The sequence below is a fragment of the Pteropus vampyrus genome, unplaced genomic scaffold, assembly GCF_000151845.1.
Source record: "Pteropus vampyrus isolate Shadow unplaced genomic scaffold, Pvam_2.0 Scaffold7, whole genome shotgun sequence".
In the NCBI taxonomy this organism is placed as follows: domain Eukaryota; kingdom Metazoa; phylum Chordata; class Mammalia; order Chiroptera; family Pteropodidae; genus Pteropus; species Pteropus vampyrus.
In genome coordinates, this window is record NW_011888788.1 from 12,482,323 (window position 1) to 12,490,201 (window position 7,879).

The following is a 7,879-nucleotide window of genomic DNA, read 5'->3' on the forward strand; positions in this document are numbered from 1 at the left end:
TAGTATAGTTTTGATATCAGGTACTGTAATGCCTCCAACTTTGTTCATTTTAAAGATTGCTGTGGCTATTTGGGGACTTTTGAGGTTCCACATAAATTTTAGGATTATTTGTTCCAGTTCTATGAAAAATGCCATTAGTATTTTGATAGGAATTACATTGAATCTATAGATTGCTTTGGGTAGTATGGACATTTTAACAATGTTAATTCTTCCTATTCACGGTATATGCTTCTATTTATTTGTATCTTCTTCAATTCCTTTCTTTAATGTCTTATAATTTTCCAAGTACAAATCTTTTACCTTTTTGGTTAAATTTATTCCTAGGTATTTTATTTTTTATTTTTCAATGCAATTGTAAATGAAATTATTTTCTTAATTTCTCTTTCAGATAATTCATTATTGTATGAAAATGCAACTGATTTCTGAATATTAGTTGTTCTGAATTCAGTTGTTATTATTGAATTCATTTATCAGTTCTAATAGTTTTTTGGTGGAAACTTTAGGGTTCTCTGTATATAATATCATGTTATCTGCATATAACAACAGTTTTACTTCTTTTCCAATTTGGATGCTTTTTATTTCTTTCTCTTGTCTGATTGCTGTGGCTAGAACTTACAATATTATATTGAATAAAAGTGGTGAAAGTGGACATCCTTGTCTCTTCCTGATTGTAAGGAAAATGCTTTTAACTTTTTCTCATTAAGTATGATGTTAGCTGTGGGTTTGTCCTACATGGCCTTTATCATGTTGAGGTGTGTTCCCTCTATTCCAACTTTGCTGAGAATTTTTACCACAAATGAATGCTGGATTTTGTCAAATGCTTTTTTCCTGTATCTACTGATATTATCATATGATTTTTATCTTTCATTTGTTTATGTTGTTTATCATGTTAATTGATTTGTGGATACTAAAACAATCTTGCACCCCAGGAATAAAACCAACTTGATCGGGGTGTATGATCTTTTTAATGTATTGGTTAATATGGTTTGCTAATATTTTGTTGAGGTTTCGCATCAATATTTATCAGGATAATTGGCCTACAATTTTCTTTTTTTTGCAGTCTTTGTCTGACTTTGGAATCAGGATAAAGGCAATGTTGATGTTCTGTCTGTAATATCTGTACATTAATGTTAAAATTCCCTACTATGACTATATTGCTGTCAATCTCTCTTCTTATGTTGGTTAATAAATATTTGCTTTATGTATTTAGGTGCTCCTATGTTGGGTGCATAAATATTTATAAGGGTTATATCTTCTTGCTGGATTGATCCCTTTATCATTATGTAATGCCTCTCTTTGACTCTTTTCATAACCTTTGTTTTAAAGTCTATTTTGTCTGATGTAAGTATTGATACCCTAGCATTTTTTGTTTTTGTTTGCATGAAATATCTTTTTCCATTCTTTTTCTTTCAGTATGTGCATCTTTCCATCCTAAGTTGGTCACTTATAGACAATGTATGTATGAGTCTTGTTTTCTTATTCATTCAGCTACCTTATATCTTTTGATTGGAGCATTTAATCTATATACATTTAAAGTAATTGATAGATGTGTAGTCATTGCTATTTTATTATTTGTATTCTTGATTTTTTTTTTCTTCTTAAAGAAGTCTCTTTAACATTTGTTGCAGTACTGGTTTGGAGGTGACGAATTCCTTTAGCTTTTTCCTGTCTGGGATGCTATTTATATCTCCTTCAATTTTAAATGATAGTTTTTCTGTGTAGAGTTGTCTTGGTTGTAGTTCCTTACTTTTCATCACTTTGAATATTTCATGACAATCTCTTCTGGCCTGCAAAGTTACTTTTGAGAATTTAGCTGACATTCTTATAGGGACTTCCTTGTAGGTAAACCAACTGCCTTTCTCTTGCTGCTTTTGAGATTCTTTCTTTTTCTGTAATTATTATGTGTCTTGGTGTGGGACTCTTTGGGTTCATCTTGTTTGAGACTCTGCGGTTCCTTGTATGTCTATCTTCTTCACCAGGGTAGGGAATTTTTCTCTCATTATTTCTTCAAATAGGTTCTCAATCCCTTGTTCTCTCTCTTCTTTTTCTGGCACCCTTATGATGTGAATGTTGTTATGCTCGATATTGTTCCACAGGTTCCTTAAACTATTGTCATTTAAAAAAATTCTTTGTTCTTGTTACTGTTCTGATTGGGTGTTTTCTGTTACCTTGTTTTCTAAATCACCAATTCGATCCTCTGCTTCATTAAATCTGCTGTTGATTCTTTCTAGTGTATTTTTCATTTCAGCCTTAGAAAGAGCCTTAGATGATATGGGTGTTATGAAAGTTGGGTGGGGCAGGTTCTCAGCAAGTCACCAGTGTCACAAGTCACAAGTGGTGTTTCACAGATTAATGCAGATTCAAATTTCATGTCAGTGCTGAGTCTGGGGCCACTTCACAAAAGTCTCAGAGTCCACCTAGGCCAGCTGCTGCCCCCAACAATCATCCAAGAAAGACGACAGCATGGGCCGACACTGGCTATCTGCCAGCCAGGAAAAAAACCTCTGGTGGTGTGCAAGTCGGGTAGGGTGGAGTCCCATGGAGTCACCACCAGGCCAATGAAAGTTCAGATTTGGCCATGTTGTGGGGAGGGCTTAACACAGGAATGGTGATATCTGCCTGCTGGCTATATGGGAGGAGGGCTCAAAGCAAGGACAATGGTGGCATTCCCTCCAACCCTTGCCCTGAAGCCACACAACTTGGTCTCTCCTTGTATGTTTCTGGCACCTTCCAGCTACTGTCCTTGCGCCGAAGCCCAGGATGAGTTTCTGGAAGCGAGAGAGTCTGTGTACAGGCCCTTTAAGGAGACATCTGGTTTTCCAGCAGCCTTCTGTCTTATCTGGAAAGAGAGAATCCTAGCTGACTTTTACAGCTAGATGTTGTGGGGCTGCTCTTCCTGCCACTGGTGCTCCAAGAAGGGAAGCCTCACTCTTCAGTGAGGAATTATTATAATTTTTTTAAGTGCCTACAGTACCTGGTCTTCTTAGGTGGTGTCCCATCCAAGTACTAACCAGGCCCAACCCTACTTAGCTTCCAAGATCAGATGAGATCAGGCACGTTCAGGGTGGCATGGCCGTAGTCTTCAGTGAGGACTTCTGCAGCTGAGATATCTCCCAATTCTTGACCACCAAGTACAGGTGCGGGGCCAATCCATTTTGCAACTCTGCCCCTCCTACCAGTCTCAAGATAGCTTCTTTTTTATAACCTTAGTTATAGGGCTTCTGTTCTATAGTCTTCAGATGTTTCTTCAGGTTGATTGTTCTATATTTTAGTTGCAATTTTAATGTAGTCATGGGAGGTGACAAGCATAGCATCCATCTACTCTGCCATCTTGGCCAGGACTAATATTTTATTCTTTTTGATGATATTGTAAATGAAATTATTTTCTTAACTTTATTTTGGTTTGTTTATTGCGAATATATAAAAGTACAATTAATCTTGTATCCTGAAACGGGGTCAAATTCATGTTTAGCAGTAAGCTTTTTGTGGGTTATAAAAAAATGTTTTCTATATATAAGATTATGTCTTTTGGAAAAGAGATAGTTTTACTTCTTCCTTTCTAATCTAGAAATGTCTTTTATTTATATATCTGGGATCCGAGATAAAGATATGAGTTATTTAATAAAGTTTGGAATGAAGATTTGTTTTAATAACTTGGCTACCCAAACAGAAGAGAAAACAGGTGGGTTATAAAAGAGATATGCCATCCTTTAGGATGGCAAGGCCACAGCTGTGAGTAGTGAGTGGGAAAGGTGCTGCCCTATAGGGCTGCAGACAGCAGTCATATAGTTAATTAGTAGGCTGATGATATTCCTGAAAAGGTGAAAAAGAAGGGAAAGATAAAAGATGTAATAACAGTTTTTGATGCTATAATTTATGCTTATAGAAGCAGAAGAGATTAAATGTATATTTCTTTTTTTTAATGCTTCTTTTTTCTTTTACTATAATATTAAGTACTGGATATACTTTATTTGACTTTATTTAAGATTAGAGAAGAAAACCATGCATAGAGAATGGTACTGAATAAACTTATAGCAGTTCCATGATTTTTTTCGATACATATTTAGTGAACAAATATTGATGGAGCACCCACTATGTGTTTCAGCCACTCTCATAGGTCCTAAGAAAATAACTGTGGAAAAAAATGGAGTTAAAACTGTTAAAGGACAAATTAATGAAGGTAAAATCATGACTCACAAATAAATATAAAATGAAAATGAGTATGAGATTTTATTTAATTCATTAATTATAAGAGAACCAATAAGATGCTACAACTGCTACAGAAGACAATTCCCAAAACCAAATATGTATGGGAAATAAAGAATGCTGAAATGAATTTCCCAATGGATACAAAACTGGTCTGTCTATCAGACGATAACCAATTGCATTTTACAGAACATAGTTCACTTGCATTTGTATTGTCAAGAATCATTTGCTTTGTTATCAGTTTTCCATGACTTATTGTTATAAACTAGGTCAAAGTCAATGAAAAGCAGAAAAAAACCATAAGCAGGCTCTGAAAGGACATTGTAGAATAATTTCTCTCTAATTTCAAAGTCTTTCATGATTTTCTTAAGTATCAGCAAATATTTGTTCAATGAAAGATAATGATCCAGAAACAAAGGAAGAACATATTTCAAGAAAAAAATGTGATCGGCTGTGTCAAAACCTACTGTGAGGATGATGAGAATTGAAAATTGATCACTGCATTTAGTAACATTGAGCATTGAGTTTGGTAACATGGAAGTTTTGGTGGAATTCTAGGGTAAAAGCTTAATTAGCATGGGTTCAAGAGCAAATGAAAGCTAAGAAAGTGGAGAAAATTAGGCCATTCTTTGGGATAATTTTTACTATAAAAGTCAGCAGAAAAAGGGAGCTTTAGCTAGAGGAAAACATGAGGTCAAGAGAGGATATTTTAAAAGACAAAAGAAAATGCAGCATTTAGTATGCTAATGATAATTCACAGAAAGAGAATAAAAGAGGGAGTAATTGTGAGAGAAAAATTCATAAGTAGGTGGGAAAGAAGAGGTCCAGCATGCAAGTTGAGAATTGACTGAGGTTGAAGAATGGACAGTTATCTGTTAGATATCAAGGTATTGACCGGGAGTTTTCTTCTTATCTCTGAACTGAGCAAACAAAAACAAAAACGAACTCAAAATCTGAAGATTATTTAACAAGAGCCATCAGACACACCCCATGAAACCATTTTAAGATGTGGCTAAACCAGCTTTATGTGGTGGCCATCATCCCACCCCTACCTGGAGACTGTGCTGTCTAGTATGGTAGCGCCCAGCCACTTAAATGGAGCTACTTAAACATAAATTAATTAAAAATTGATACGATTTAAAAATTTCAGCTTCTCAGTTGCACGAACTACTTTGCAAGTGCTCAATAGCCACATGTTATTGCTATTGCATTGGACAACACAAACGTAGAATTATTTCCAGCATTCCATAAAGTTCTATTGAACAACGTTGGCCTAGAAGAATTTGTGGAGGAAAAAAATGGCTAGAGTAGGGAGTTCTCAGCCTACAGGGTGAATGGTATTACATTCTCCCTCTGTCTTGCCTTATCGATTTTTTTCCCAGTTGCATGTTTAGCTGTGCTTAAGATTTGCTGCTCTTCCCTGGGCCAATCTGAACATGAAAAAGAAACTGGAGAGAGATAGTAGGTGGTGAGAGGAGAAGGAGGTAGCACTCAGACAGTGGTGGAGAGGCCTTTTCTTCTAACCAACCACCAAATATGTATTAATAAAACCTTGATGGACATGTTGGTATTGCTGATTCTTTCTTGGCTTTTTTCCTAGGTTGGTTTTTAATTAAATAAGTAAATACATAAACACATTTTCGTAAGAACATTTTGAAGTTATGCCTTAATCTTCATTGTCATTCAACTTAAACAAGAAAATTAATTTAGACATCATTTTGGGCATTGGAGATAAAAGTTATGAAGAAGAACAGAACCTTCTGGAAGAGAGAAACTTTTGCAGCCACAATCTATCTCTAGTTGTAAAAGGTACATACCAGACCCTCTGCCACACTGTTCTTGGTGCTCCTAGGTACTTGCCTAATATTTTGCTAACATGTGACAATAGATCTTTAGGAAAAGAACAACATCATTTATTTATTATTTCAAGTTTTATTTCAGGCATGGAAGATTTTTTAAAAAACATTAATTGTTAAAGATTATGCTAAGATCTTATTTTATGTTTTCTAGCACATATGACAAGATTTTAGCAATATTTAAAATTTTTATTCCTTCCCCCCTCTTTATGCTATCTTGAAATGGATTCCTATGGCTCTTAAATTGTTTTGTTCTCTAAAAATGTTTCTGCTGAGAAACTAGGCTATTGAAATTCATTTTTTTCAGTAGTTTATAAAGTTTTCGCTACAGTTATTACTAAGGTCTGAGTTAAGTTGTTCATGTAATATGCACTTCAGTCAGCTAAACAGTGAGGTTTTATTTGAAAATCTTTCCAAATATAAATACTCATTGAACATATTCAGAACGTATTTACTGAGTACCTACTATGTTCCAGATAACGTTCAGGTTTCAGAAATACAGCAGCAAAGAATATAGAGCTTCTTCTCATGGAGCTTCCATTCTTTAAAAAAAATTTTTTTAATTTACAGTTGATATACAATACTATATTAGTTTACTATATTTAGTGTACAGCTTAGTGATTAGTCATTTATATAATTACAAAGTGATGACCTGGACAAGCCTAGTATCCACCTGACACCATACATAATTATTATAATATTATTGACTATATTCACTATGCTATATTTTACATCCCATGGCTACTTTTAAAACTGGTAATTTGTACTTCTTACTCCCTTCCCCTTTTTCACCCATTTGCCCTAAAACCCCTCCCATCTGGCATCCATCAAAATGTTTTCTATGAGTTTATTTCTGTTTTGTTTGTTCACTTATTTTGTAGAGCTTCCATTATAATGTGAGGAGACAGATAATAAAGAAATATTAAACATTTGATTGCAAGTCAATCAGTGGTAAGCATTTATGAAAAAATAAAGTAGGACAGAGAATAGTAGATACTGCCTATGGATGGTCATAGAAATAGTCTCTGAAAAAGTGTGCTATTTGAACAAAAGTGTTGGAATTAATCACCCAAATATCTGCAAGCAAAGCACTGAAGGTAGAAGACAAAGTGAAGGCAAGGGGAGGAGCATCATTCTGGGTGTGGCTAGAGCACAGAGTCAGGAAGTGTGGTACAGTGGGAACCCTATGATGGAGGGTCTTGTAGACCATTGCAAGAGTTCTGGATTTATTCCGTGAGATGAGATTGGCTTCAAAATAATTCCATGAGAGGTTGGAAGGGGAAAAGATGATAGGGGTCTGGATGAAACAAGATCAGCCAGGTGTTGATAATTGAATGAGAGTTTATTATTCTTTCCATTTTTGTGTATCTTTACAAATTTTCTCTAAACAAAACATTTTTAAAGTAATAGGAAAAAAAACCTCATAAATTCAGTCTCTCCTACTCAAAATTTTCTTTTTTTGTTTTTAATTATTAATTTGACAAATTATATAACTACTAATGATTTTCTTCTGTTTTTTTAGTTTACCCTTCCTAGCTTTTTGTGTTGGGTGTTTAGTTATTTTACTTTACCCTTTTCATTTTTATTGAATGTATTTAATAAAGTTTTTCTAGTAATTTCTTTAGATATATTTTATAGATTTTGATAAGTCATTTAAAATTATCTTTACATTAGAGAAATTTTGCAATTTCTATCAGCATTTCAGCTTTGACTTAAGTTTTGTTTAGCTTTTATAAATTTCCAGGTGCAAGGTCTTTTTATTTCTGGTTTTGTTAATTAATTTCTAGTTTTATTTCATTGTAGTCAGAAATCACTAT

At 34.3% G+C, this 7,879-nt stretch overlaps 1 pseudogene; it reads right to left on the reverse strand.

Annotated features, from left to right (window-relative positions):
* Positions 1 to 2,962: 2,962 nt before the first annotated feature.
* Positions 2,963 to 3,081, reverse strand: LOC111746925 (annotated as a pseudogene).
* Positions 3,082 to 7,879: the final 4,798 nt, after the last annotated feature.